The sequence below is a fragment of the Cetorhinus maximus genome, chromosome 6 (assembly GCF_964194155.1).
Source record: "Cetorhinus maximus chromosome 6, sCetMax3.hap1.1, whole genome shotgun sequence".
NCBI lineage: Eukaryota > Metazoa > Chordata > Chondrichthyes > Lamniformes > Cetorhinidae > Cetorhinus > Cetorhinus maximus.
Window position 1 is genome coordinate 140,686,473 of NC_135884.1, and position 13,183 is coordinate 140,699,655.

Below are 13,183 nucleotides of genomic sequence, written 5' to 3' on the forward strand. Positions count from 1 at the left end.
GTTTGCTTTTCTGCCAATTTTATGGTTGTCTTTTGAGTTTGAAAGAAAATACAAGTAGACTATAAAATTATTCATGGGGGTGAGGAAATTTGCTTAGAACTTCTGCCTCCCCAACACTGTAACTACACATGTAAACAGGATTACTGTCAAACTTACACTTATATTATGCTGGTGGAGTTGGAGAAGCTTTGAGGATATTTGCCTCCCAACAATGGTTATAAAGATAAGTGAAATTGTAAGTTAAGCATTTGCAGATGTTCGCATTTCAGAATAGTGCCATTATATACCAGTCCCCTGGTGCTGCACTCCCCATTTAATTTCCCATACAGTGCCAGTCTCCAAAAGACACTGGTCATTTGCAAAGTCAGCAAATGCAGTAACCATTTGTAAGACCCCTCCCAAACAAATGGTGCAGCTGACTGTTGGAGAACCATCGATGACCATGCCTCACTTTAGCCAGGTTGCCCAGAGGAGGGAGGGACAGTAATCAGGATGTGATTCCTTTCCACATTCCTTAAACATGCATTTCCTGATTTTTGCAGTAGGAAAATCCGTGCAATCAACAAGACTGACTGGAACAAGGTTTTACGATTTGGAGTCACATCTTTTGCAAACCAAAAGAAATGTTTAATTTAGTAGAGCTAGGTTTAGTGTATTTGTGCAATCCTCTGCTTTACCTTTGGACATTGTGGTGACTACAGTGAGACAAATAAAGAAGCATTGCCTTTAGCTAACTAAAAAATCTCTACCTTTTGGATATTTTGAAGTTGAAGGAAAATGAGCATTAGATAAGCGAAAGGTGTGGATTACAGGGTTTCAATTCTGCTGACTTCTGAATTATTGATATCAAATTAAGTATCCTTTTATAGCTTACAATAATATCTATGATGTCTTCTTACTATATATAATTACAATTTAGCTCAGAATTTTATTTTTTTAAATTGACTGTTCTCGCAATAAGCATTCTCAGAAATCTTGATTAGAATCTACATTTGTTTAAATCGTGGGTCTGGAGGTTTCTTGGAGCCATCAATGTAGTGAAGCTGGATGCCTGGTCTCCCCTTACCCAAGCAGTGACCCTGTGCCATACCATAGGGACAGAGTAATTTCCATGGCTGGGGTGGGCACCATGAAGATGTACACAAGGAAGCTGGCATCCCCACTGTGTTGGTGGCAATCAGAGTGGCATTCTGGCAGTAGGTGGGCCCGACTGGGGACTCCACGGACTGAGCAGCTCCAAAGATAGGAGCAGTCAAAATCTCTTAAAAGTGAATATAAGCAAAATAGCACAGATGCTGGAAAACTGAATTTAGAACGGAAAATGTTGAAATCACTCAGCTGCTCAGGTAGCGTCTGTACAGAGAGAAACAGAATTAATATTTGAGACCAGTAATTGATAGCAGGTCATAATGAAACACTGGCTTGAATTTTAGCCTGGAGCTGAGTTCTATGTGGGGTAATGGGTGAGGTGCAGGTGGGTTGGGGGGAGTGGGGTGGGGGGAGTGGAAAATGGGAAACCCAGAAGAGCAAGTTACCCAAATGCAGAACGTAATTGCAGGGAGCCTTCAAATGGGATGCCCCAATCATGGAGGGTTGTGGGGGTCGTGGTTAGTGTTGAGGGTTCTGGATCATGGTGGTGGAAGGCATGAGTCTGGATGGTGAAGGGGCTCCGCTGGTAGTGGGAGGATCAAATTGTGGTCAGGATGGAGCAGCTGTTGGCGGTCGAGAGGATCAGATGGTGATCAGGGGCGAGCAAATGGAAGGTCCGGGTCATGACGGGTGTGGGTTAGATGGTGGTCAGGAATGTGTCCGACGATGGTCAGTGGGAAAGCAGACAGACCACAGGGGTAACTTACTGGATGGCTTATTGGGCCTGGAGGTAACACATTAGTTCCTTCTGGCCCACAAGCAATGCTGTAAAGCCACTTACCTCAATAATGCATCTTTTCTTGCCTCCCTTAAGTTGCCAAATTTGCAGGCACCTCCCGGCTGCCTAAAGTTAAATTAGAATAACTGTTAAAATGAAGACATGCAGGCCTCATTATAATATGTAAATGGATAACCCACTTCTCATGAATGTATTGGTTATCAACCTCTTGTCCTATCTCCATTAAAAACAGAAAAGGGTGGATTTGAGGCATGTTGGGTTCCTGCTTCAGATTTCTTCTTGCATTTTAATCTCTGACGCAACCCCAAGCCATTCCTTTTTGGAAGTTAAAATACAGCTCATCTCCACAAATGCTGCTTGACCTGCTCGGTACTTTCAACATTTTCTGCTTTTGTTTCTTAAATGCTCATAGGGAAGCAAATAGGCAGCACTTCAATTCCCACTGAGATCAGTTGCTTTTCTCTTGGGCCTGGGACTTTTTAAAAGCCAAGTATGTGACCCATGCATGCTCAAAAGGCTCCACTGAAATGATACCTCCTACCAGAAGAGCAGGATTGCTGAAGTAACTCTGCGATAGTCCCAGGCAATGCTGCCAGATGGAAAGGAAGTGGGCAGAATTCATGGCCATTCCACAAGTCGGAATTAAGGATGCAGCATGATTTGGGTAAACCTGAGTTCTACCCAAATATTTGTTTCCCTTTCCTGGGTGGGATCACCCGCCACCTGCCTAGAAATTTCACTACCTATGTGCTACATAGAGAGGACAGTGTCATCTCTGTATTCATACTTGGTTGAGTGAATCAAGTGATTTATGGCTTTTTTTGCTTTCCTAATACTATATTAACATCTGTTTTCAACTGATAAATGTTCACATTCTAGTACAGAGTGATAATAAATAATATGTACAGAGATATAGAAGTCAAACACAATCTGTCAAGATTGGATAGCTTAGACTGTATATTATTATATTGGTATTCAGGAATTTTCATTCAATTGCCTTTAATTTCAATTGAATTTATTGAAATTTCATTTTTTCAATTAGTTTACATTTTCATTTTATTCAGTGTTATGAACATGTTGCACAACAGAGCAGCAAGTTTGTCACAATAAAATTCAAATCCATCAGCTTGAAATATTGAATGGGCCAGATTTTAACTCAGTGTAAATGGATGGGTTTTGAATTAAATAAATGAGTTTGATATTAAATGAGCTACATATATTCACACACATATTGGCAAACAGAAAGAACATGTCCGCACTTTGCGCCTTTGAAGCTTGGGGGACAGCCATTCCCTGGTTCATTCCCAATGGCATTGTCTTGACCAATCAGAGTCAACTTGCCTGGTTTGAACCTTAACAAAAACTTGGCAGTTAACTGTTTCTGTGCATTCTCGATGGCAATGTTTCTACCAATCAGGGTCCACTTGCCAACTAATCAGCACTCTCTTCTCATGCAGCATAAATCGTTGTTCCCTTTAAGATTTGGTATTCTTGTGATTCTCTCCTGATGAGTAGAAGATGAAAAGCTTCTGACTTGATGAGTGTTTCCAGCATTTTCTGTTCCTGTTTCAAATTATTAACATATTTGAGGAGTGGAAAAAAATGTGGAAGGCTTATGTTCAAAATCTGACCTGTATTATGTTTTTTAAAATTCATTCATGGGATGTGCGTGTCACTGGCTGGGCCAGCATTTATTGCCCATCCCTAATTGCCCTTGAGAAGTGAGCTGCGTTCTTGAACCGCTGCAGTCAATGTGGCATAGGTACACTCACAGTGCTTTTAGGAAGGGAATTCCAGGATTTTGACCCAGCAACAGTGAAGGAACGGTGGTATATTTCCAAGTCAAGATTGTGAGTAGCTTGGAGGGGAACTTCCAGGTGGTGGTGTTCCCATGGGTCTGATTCATTGATGAAGTAGCTCAACATGGTTGGGCCAAAGACACAAACCTCAAGGGCTGAAATGATTGGCCTCCAACCACAACCATCTTCCGGTTGTTCTTTCCTCCCTTCCTCCCTTTATTTTGGTCAGTCCTACAAAATGCCTATCTTGTCTTCCTAGTTCAGTTCTCACAGTGATTCTCATTTGAAATGTTAACCTATCTTTTCATTTTCAGAGGCTGACAGACCTACAGTAAACTTTCAGCATTTTCTGGGTTTTCTTTCAATACCTAGTACATTTGCGGTATTTCTATTTCTCTTTACCGCTTGCCTTGCTTGGGAAACAGCATTTCCATATTCATTAAGGCCATGTTCAAGCATGAAGAGGTATCTCAAAATGTGGCAATTAGTGAGAAAGTACAAACAGTATTGTAGGTAAGAGTGTGATATATGAGGAAAATTTTGAATGCGTGCATATTTAGTGCTATCTTTACACTTTTACATTTACAAAGACTCGCTACTGAACAGTCCCTCTCCATCAGTCTGCATATCACTTGCATGCAACAGTTTCAACTAAGTTGTGTATTAAGTAAAGATTGGCTTGAAGGCTTACCTCAGTGTAGGTATAGGAAAATAAATTTTAGTTGTTGATTTTGGCAGTGCTCTGCCATTTCTAGCATAGCTAAGGTAAAGAGTAATGTTTAAAATCTGTGTGCAATAATATCCGGGAATCTGTAGAAGAGGCAGTGACATTCATTTAAGTGCCTAAGTAGTGGCAGGCAGCAGTATGCCTTTACTTGCGCTGGTCATCTAGTCAAAATCCTACCGATTAAAACATTGATGGAGTCGGACAGAACCAGGAGACGGGCAAAATAAAGCAAGGGGAGGATGACAGCAAAGCTGTGTGATTGTAGATAGGATCCTGAAGAAAAAAATGTAGGAGAAAGAGAGAAAGCAAAGGAATTGTGGATAAAATAACAGTGGCAATACGGAAATAAGCAATGTGATGGAACAATAATAATGGGAAGTAAGGAGAGACAGGTTTTAACAACAGAAATCGAATTAACGTCTCGGGTTAAAATGTTAATTTCAGAGAGAAGCATAAGCCAATGTAATTTAACACCAGTGGTGCCAAGATTCCACTTATAGCATTGTCCTCAGTGCATTAACGCTTAGTATAAGGGAGGAAAGAAAGAGAAAGTGAGAAATAAGTGTGGGAAGGATTAAGAGATCTGTGAAGATCAATAACCTTGCCTAAAGCTCCATGTGTTTACCATTTCAGAACTAGTCTGGGATGGGTAGCATTGCATTTATGAGTACTTTCGTCTTGACATCTTCCATTTTGCCATATTCCTTCATGTGTTCAGCAGCACAACCTGTGCAGAAGTTATTTGGCCATCATTAGTGGCTAGAAGATTTATCTGCTTACCATCCATCACTTGATGAGTCCCTCATATTGTCAACATGCCAAGATACAGAGATAGCACAAATCATAGGGGGACTGACAACCTCACCACAGCAAGTTGAATGATGATACTGATTTTTCCACAGAATAATTTGGAGTCTTAAAGAAAGGAGAAAATGCATTAACATTTGAAATCTTAAGAATTCATTGAGCATTCAGAGCAGAGATATTATTATACCCTGACTGCCAGCAGCAAGAGCCAGTTACTGCATGTTGGTTCCTGGCAGAGGGATAATTCTGTTCTTTCATTCAAAGACATAAATCAATCATAAAATACATTGCATCTGCACCGGATTTCATACACCAGACAGTAAAAGTGTCAGTAACCCTCCCCTAATCTTTCAGACATATTACAAACATCTGAACTCATTAGCAATATTATTTGCCAATCTGAATAAAGCAACATTACGCAACACAATGCTAGTTCACAAATGCATTACAAAAATACAAGGACACTCCCAAAACCTGAAATAACATTTTTTTCAATCATAAAAGTTTTATGAATGTGGCTGCTGGAGGAACACTGCAGTTAATCCCTAAGGAATGCACGCTTGGTAAAAAACCTGTGGCACACAATTGAGCTGTGAAAATTGGAACACAGCCACATTGACACTGCAATTAAATTACCAATGCAAAACACTACTGAGAATTCCAGGTCAGTCTGAACCTCAGTACAAGCCTCAGCAATTTTTACTGGGTTTTTACTGTGTTTTTTTCCCTCAGTCAAAATTTGTTTAACAAATGTGCTGGGGTGAAACGACTGAATGATGTCAAGAATCTAAATGAAATGTGAATAAAATTCAAATTTACACCAGTAATTTGAGATCACTAATTTAGTTATCCTTTTGGTTTACAAACACAAAAAGCCTAGTCATTCAAAAGGTTGGAGATTTTTCTTCAATGCTACAGGATTCAGCCATGAATATAAAAAGCTATATAATGGGAGTTATTTTTAGCTATTTCCTTTCTTGCTCCCTTATCTCTGTTCCAAATTACAGCATATTGCTACAATACTGCACAGTTCCTGTATTTTGTTTATGATATAGAAATAGAAGGTGTGTGAAACAAGATAAATTGGAGATCCTGTGAACTTTGCCAGAGTCATCTATGTAAAAGCTAAACCTACCAATCGTCAATCCAAGCAGAAGAGGAAATTCATACCAATCTTAGCACCTGGTAGTGCACCCATGTGACAATCCTACTTCCTGTGTTCTTGGCAGCCTCTTCTGAGTGACAATGACAAGTTAGGAGCAAAGAATTCTTAGCGCCTGATCCTGGCATATGCCAAGAATGTGTAACACAAAAAAGCCGCATCCTTTATAGTAAATGGATGGAAAATTGCAGTTAGGCATACTTTTGCCTTTTGACCTTCGTCAATGGAGCTCTCAATGCAAAGAACACATTGTTAGCCTGTTAAGATGGTCTGGATGCTCAATCTGACTGCAGCCAGTGAGGATAGGGGCCCACTGCATCTGATGTTGTCATTGATTACCACACACGCTTCTGTAGTAATAATGCTTTTGTTAAATGTTGGACCGTACCTTTAAGAGTAGTGCTGTGATGTAAGATCACATGATCTGTGTAAACCAATGTGTTAGCAGCGCGGGCTACCTCCACAATTGGCGCAGAGGTAGAGATGGAGTTGAAAGCACACGTGCAGTTGTGCTGGCTGTATTGTGAATAAACCTAATGAGGAGAATTTTCTCCACATTGGTCAGGCCGGTCGGGAGCGGGCACGGGCAGGCGTGGAGCCAATCACCGCCTGCGATCGGCTGCACGCCGCCATTTTACATGGGCGGGCCAATTAAGGCCCACCCAGTGTGACGTGCACCCGGTAGCGCTCAGCGCTACCTGCGCGGGCGGGGGGAAGAGGGAGAGTGTGTGACAGCATGTGTGCGAAAGAGCGCAGAAATCTCCCTGAGGCACGGAGCTGCCTCACGGAGATTAGATTGAATTTGAAACTTCACAATAAATAAAGTTAAAAATCATTTACACAGCATCACATGAGCTGGCACATGTTTATTAAATGTTTAATAAATATCTATTAACTTAATAAACTCTTCATGAAATCTCATCCCGCCCACGGATGAGGTTTCATGAAAAATGCAAAGGCCATCTGGGCTCTTCGCCTGCCTGCCAACCTTAAGGTTGGATGGGAAGCCCTGTCAAATTGCTTAATTGATTTATTAGTGGCCTTAACAGGCCTTTGACAGTTTGGCAGGCGCACAACCGACTCCGCCGAGCGAAAGATCGGAATGATGCATGGTGACATCGGGACACACGCCCATCCCCCACGCCGAACAGCAAACCCTGGCCAATGTTTCAACTGGGAAAGCTGTCTGCAGATCAACTCTATTACAAACAGGCGACAAAGCCATGCTACAACAAACTGGCGACCCGGATGGGATCACAATAAATCAAGATAAGTCGGAATCGATACTGTACCTCGCGCAGTGATTGTGAGTATCACTGTCCATTTAAAATAACAGAAGATATACTCACCCAAAATGCCACAATTTGGTAGAATCAATCCCTTTGAGCCAGCCACAGGTGATTGGCCTCAGTATATAGAACACCTTGTGTCCTTCTTTCAAGCAAACAAAATCATGGGGGAAGAGAAGAGGTGAGCAATCCTCTTGAGTACTTGTGGGAGCAAAACCTACAGTTTGATTCGAAGTTTGATGGCACCCAGTGTCCCAGATTCAAGGAATTTTGGAGAAATGGTGGACCTCATGAAGGGACATTTTCAACCCAAGCCTTCAGACACAATGTACAGGTTCCGCTTCAATTCATGAAATAGAGCCCCGGGTGAAACAATTGCTAGCTACGTGGCAAATTTGAAGCAATTAATGAAACATTGCGAGTTCGGTGAGATTCTGAATGACATGCTCAGAGATCGTTTAGTGTGTGGTGTGAAAGAAGACACCATTCAGTGAAGATTTCTGGCTGAAGTGAATCTTGATTTTAAGAAGGCGTCAGAAATAGCGCTGGCCATGGAAAGCGCTGTAAGAGATTCACAAGCAATACAAGGGGTGCAAGATGGCGCTGTATTCCAAATCGGGCGGGAACAGCCAGCCGAAAGTGGCGCGAGAAATCTAGACTCCGCCGCGAAGCGGGAAACAGCCCCTGTTCACCGAAAAATAAGAAGAAATAATTTAGCAGTTAAATTGAAGAACAACTTTAAATCGATGTGGAAATAATCAGTCTTTTGGCAATTGGCAGTTTAAAAAAGTAGAATGTTACTTTTGTCACAGAAGTGGACATATAATGAGACGATGCAAAGAGAGGTTTAAATAGGCCTGCAAACAACAGAAGAAGCTCAGTGAAATCTACACTGTCGAAGAGCCTGAAACAACAAATTCTGACATTTATTCATTGTTTAACATGAAAGTTGGGAAGACAGAGCCAATATTTGTTACAGTACAAGTGAATGACAAACCAGTAAAAATGGGAGTAGACGCGGGAGCTTCCACTACTGTAATTGGAGAACACACTTTCAGATATTTAAATAATGGTGAAAAGCAATTAAATTTGGAACAAACATCTGCCAAGCTGAAAACATACACAGATGAAGAAATCCAAGTAAAATGTATCAGCAGAGTAACTGTCCATTATAGAAACCAATCGGCACAGCTACCCTTGATGATGGTAGTAGGTGAAGGGCCAAGCTTTCTTGGGCGAAATTGGTTAAAGGAGATTAAATTAAACTGGTCTGAAATCTTCCAGTTGAGAGCAAGCGGGCTACCAGGGCTGCTTAATAAGTATGCCACCATCTTCAAGGATGAACTGGGAAAAATCCAAGGCCTGCAGGCCAAGATTTATCTGGATCCAGAAGCAACCCATCGCTTCATGTAAGCAAGACCGGTGCCATATGCCCTGAGAGAGAAGGTTGACGCTGAGCTGAACCGGCTAGAGAGGTTGGGTGCCATAAATAGAGTTCAGTTCTCGGAATGGGCTGCACCCAGAGTCCCTGTTCATAAACCAGGTCAAAGCGTCCAAATTTGTGTGGACTATAAACTAATGGTCAACAGAGCAGCCAAACTGGACAGGGACCCCATTCTAAAAATCGAACACCTATATGCCAAGCTAGCAGGAGGGACAACGTGTACAAAGCTTGACATGAGTCATGCATATCAGCAATTAGAGTTGGATGACGCCTCCCAGGAATTCGTCACAATTAATACGCACAAAGCGTTGTACCAATGTACACATTTGACTTTCAGTGTTTCCTCAGCCTGTGCCATCTTTCAGAGAACAATGGAAAGCTTACTGCAGGGACTACCCCAGGTTGTGGTCTACTTAGATAATGTGCTGATAACTGGATTGACTGAAAAGGAACATTTGGCTAACCTAGAGCGAGTCCTAAAACGTGTTTTGCAAGCAGGAGTGTGACTGAAAAAGGAAAAATGCACTTTTCAAACAAAGGAAGTAATCTATTTGGGCCACCAGGTAGACTCTCAGGGGTTATACCCGGTTGAAGAGAAGGTTAAAGCAATAAGAGAGGCACCTGCACCCAAGAACGCCTCTGAACTTAAACCATTTTTAGGAATGATAAATTATTATGGGTGATTTTTTCTTAATTTATCTACAGTTCTGGCCCCTCTGCATTCACTGTTAAGAAAGGACCAACGTTGGTCTTGGGAGGTACCCCAAAAAGAAGCTTTCATGAAAGTGAAACAGCTGTTACACTCATCCAACCTGTTAGTGCATTATGACCAGGCAAATGATTTGGTGCTAACATGCGATGTGTCTCCCTACGGAGTGGGAGCGGTACTATCTCATAGAATGGACGACGGCACAGAGCAGCCAATAGGCTATGGATCCAGGATGCTTACCAGAGCTGAAAAAGAATATTCTCAGATCGAAAAGGAAGGCCTGTCGATCATTTTTGGTGTAAAAAAGTTTCATCAGTACCTGCATTTCACAATTGTATCAGACCACAAATCACTATTGGATTTGTTTAACAAGGAAAAGGCTATACTGTCCTTAGCCTATGCAAGAATACAATGATGGGCCCTAATTTTGGTGGCTTAAGAATACACCTTTGTGCATACGCCTGGCATTCACATCGCAAATGCCGATGCCCTGAGTCTCCTGCCCTTACAAGAGAATGACATTCATGTCCCAGGTCCACAGGAACTTGTTTTACTGTTAAATTTTCAAGATTCCTCGCCAGTATGTGCCAGACAGATCTAAGATCAGACGAGTGAGTCATGGCCCATCCTATCTTGAGTACGAGACCAAGCGTTACATGATTGGTCCCAGGAGCCAGTCTCCAATGAAATGAAACCGTTCTTCAACCGAAGGCACAAGATGAGTAGTCAAGGTGGCATCCTATTGTGCGGTGCATAGGTAATAGTGCCTCCAAAGGGAAGGGAGCCACTTTTATTCGAACTACACAGTGCCCATCCAGGGATCTCCTGAATGAAGACCATAGTATGCAGCTACCTATGGTGGCCGGGGATGGATGGCGATATTGAAAATGTGGTAAAGCACTGTGTGCAATGTCAGCAGCTGCAAAAGTTGCCGGTGGCAGCTCCATTGCACCCATGGGAATGGCCTGGTGGACCTTGGATGCAGTTACCCATCGACTACATTGGACTGTCCCTTGGAACCATGTTTATACTGAATACAGATGCCCATTCTAAGTGGTTAGATGTTTATGAGGTGTAGTCACCAACGCCAGGTGCCACAATAGAGAAACTATTCGCCATCCACGGACAACCAGAAGTAGTTGTATCCGATAATGGCACTGTATTCACGAGTGCCGAGTTCCACCGATTCATCAGCCTTAATGGTATCACCCATATGAAGACTGCACCGTACAATCCGTCATTAAACGGACTGGCAGAAATGGCAGTTCAAATTTTTAAGGCAGGCATGGAGAAGTTAACAGGTGATTTGTTGGAGACCAAGCATGCACGCTTTCTTTTTCACTATGGAGCGACTCCCCACACGACGACAGGAGCAACATCTGCAGAATTGTTGATGAGACACCGTCTTAGGACAAGACTGAGCCTAATATTTCCAAATTTGGTGTGGAAGGTGGAGAAGAATCCAGGAAACCAAAAATCTGCACATGACTTGTGCGGTCGTGAGAGACAATTAACTGTTGGAGAAGCAATATATGTGAAGAATTTTGGTGGAGGGCTGAAGTGCTTACCGGGTAAAGTAAGTTCAGTGACCGGACCATTATCATACCGCGTGAAAGTGGAAGGCCGGATCACCCATAAGCGTGTGGACCATTTCAGAAAGAGAGAGATATCAGAACAAGATATGGTTCCATCTGCAACCATTGCTGAACCAGTGTTTCCTGTTGAAGATGCTCAACCAAGGACTGACATGTCTGGTGTCTCCATCAGAGTGGAAGACACTGAACTGCAAGTGCCCACTGAGGTGCCTGATGTCCATGCAGCTCCAGAGAATGTAGTTCCTGAAAAAGAATCTGAAGTTATGGAGCTGTGGTGTTCCATATGAATCAGGAAACCACCTGAAAGACTGAACTTGTAAATCTCATGACCTGTGTAAATATTATAATGCCATGAGATAAATATACTTGTAAATACAATGTGTACAGCAAAATTAAAGGGGGAGGAATGTAGTAATTGTGGTTTTGTTAAATGTTGGACTGTACCTTTAAGAATAGCCCTGTGATGTAAGATCACATGATCTATATAAACCAATGTGTTAGCAGTGCAGGCTACCTTAACAGGCAGTGTAGAGATGGAGATGGAGTTGAAAGCACAAAGGTAGTTGCTGCTGGCTGTATTGTAAATAAATCTAATGTTTCCACTTAGAAAGTTGTCTGCAGATCAACTCCATTACAAACAGGCGACAAGGCCATGCTACAACCGCTTCCCTTTGGTGAAACTATATATCTCTAGAGGTACTAGTTCTAGCTCCTTCAAATTACTGTCACTAGTATTGAGGCTGCTTTAGGAACATAGGTAATAGAAGAAAAAGGACCAAGGTCCATCTAGTTCACCGTCTGCCACCATTCTAATCATATGATACATCGATAATAGAATTGTTGCATTTGGCTGCAATACTGTAACATAAATTCAGCTTTACTATCAAAAAAGGGTGGATGGGATATATGAGCAAATTTCCAACTCTCTTGCAGGTTTTCTGTTTTTTTTTGAAAAAATAGGGGAATAAATACAGCTGGAGGATGACCTTACTTTTGAGCTCTTTTTTTAGAAATAGTTCTTCCTCTCTTGAGAGGCACAGAACCCCCATATCAATGGGTCGCACTCTTGCCCCTGAGCCCTAATGTTCTGAATTGAGTCCCACTTCAGGATTTCAGCACAAAAATCAAAGCTGACGCTCCAGGTCAGGACTGAGGGAGTGCTGCACTGTCAGAGGTGTTATCTTTCAGATGGGACATTAAGCTAAGGACCAGTCTGTCCTCGGCAGCTGGATGTAAAAGATGCCACAGCACTATTTTGAGGAAAAGCAGTGGAGTTATCCCCGGGGGCCTTGCCTTGCCAATAATTGTCCCTCAGTCACAAGGCCAGATTATCTGTTCAATGTCGCATTGCTGTTTGTAGGAGCTTGCCATGCACAAATTGGCTGTCATCTTTCCTACAGTGACAGCACTTCAAAAGTACTTACTTGGCTGTGAAACACTTTGGAACATCTTGGGGCTATGAAAGACACAATATAAATGTAAACCTTTCTTTCATATAATTATATATGTGTGTTTGTGTGTATGGGCAAAGAGATTGTCAATGGTATTATAAATTATGCTAACCATTCAGTGCTTCTTGCCCTGATAGAATTTAGGCTTATCTTAAAGACTGAATTACACTGTCTGCTTTCTCCCAGTACCCCTTTGCACTCCTAGCCTTTAAGTCGTTTTCAATGATGCAACTCACTCACAATTGGAAAGGAGTTCCAGCACCACCCCCCCCATCATGATAATGCCCATGTTTAATGCCTGAACATCTCTAT

The 13,183-nt window shown here is 42.1% G+C and overlaps 1 long non-coding RNA gene across 1 annotated transcript in view; it reads right to left on the reverse strand.

Moving 5' to 3' along the window:
• Positions 1-2,883: 2,883 nt before the first annotated feature.
• LOC144681398 (uncharacterized) overlaps positions 2,884-13,183 on the reverse strand; it is a 40,829-nt gene continuing 30,529 nt past the window's right edge. The window contains exons 2-3 of the long non-coding RNA XR_013576780.1: positions 5,195-5,329; positions 2,884-3,451 (exon numbers count right to left, since the gene is read on the reverse strand). This is a non-coding gene — a long non-coding RNA (uncharacterized LOC144681398). The remainder of the gene's footprint in view (positions 3,452-5,194; positions 5,330-13,183) is intronic.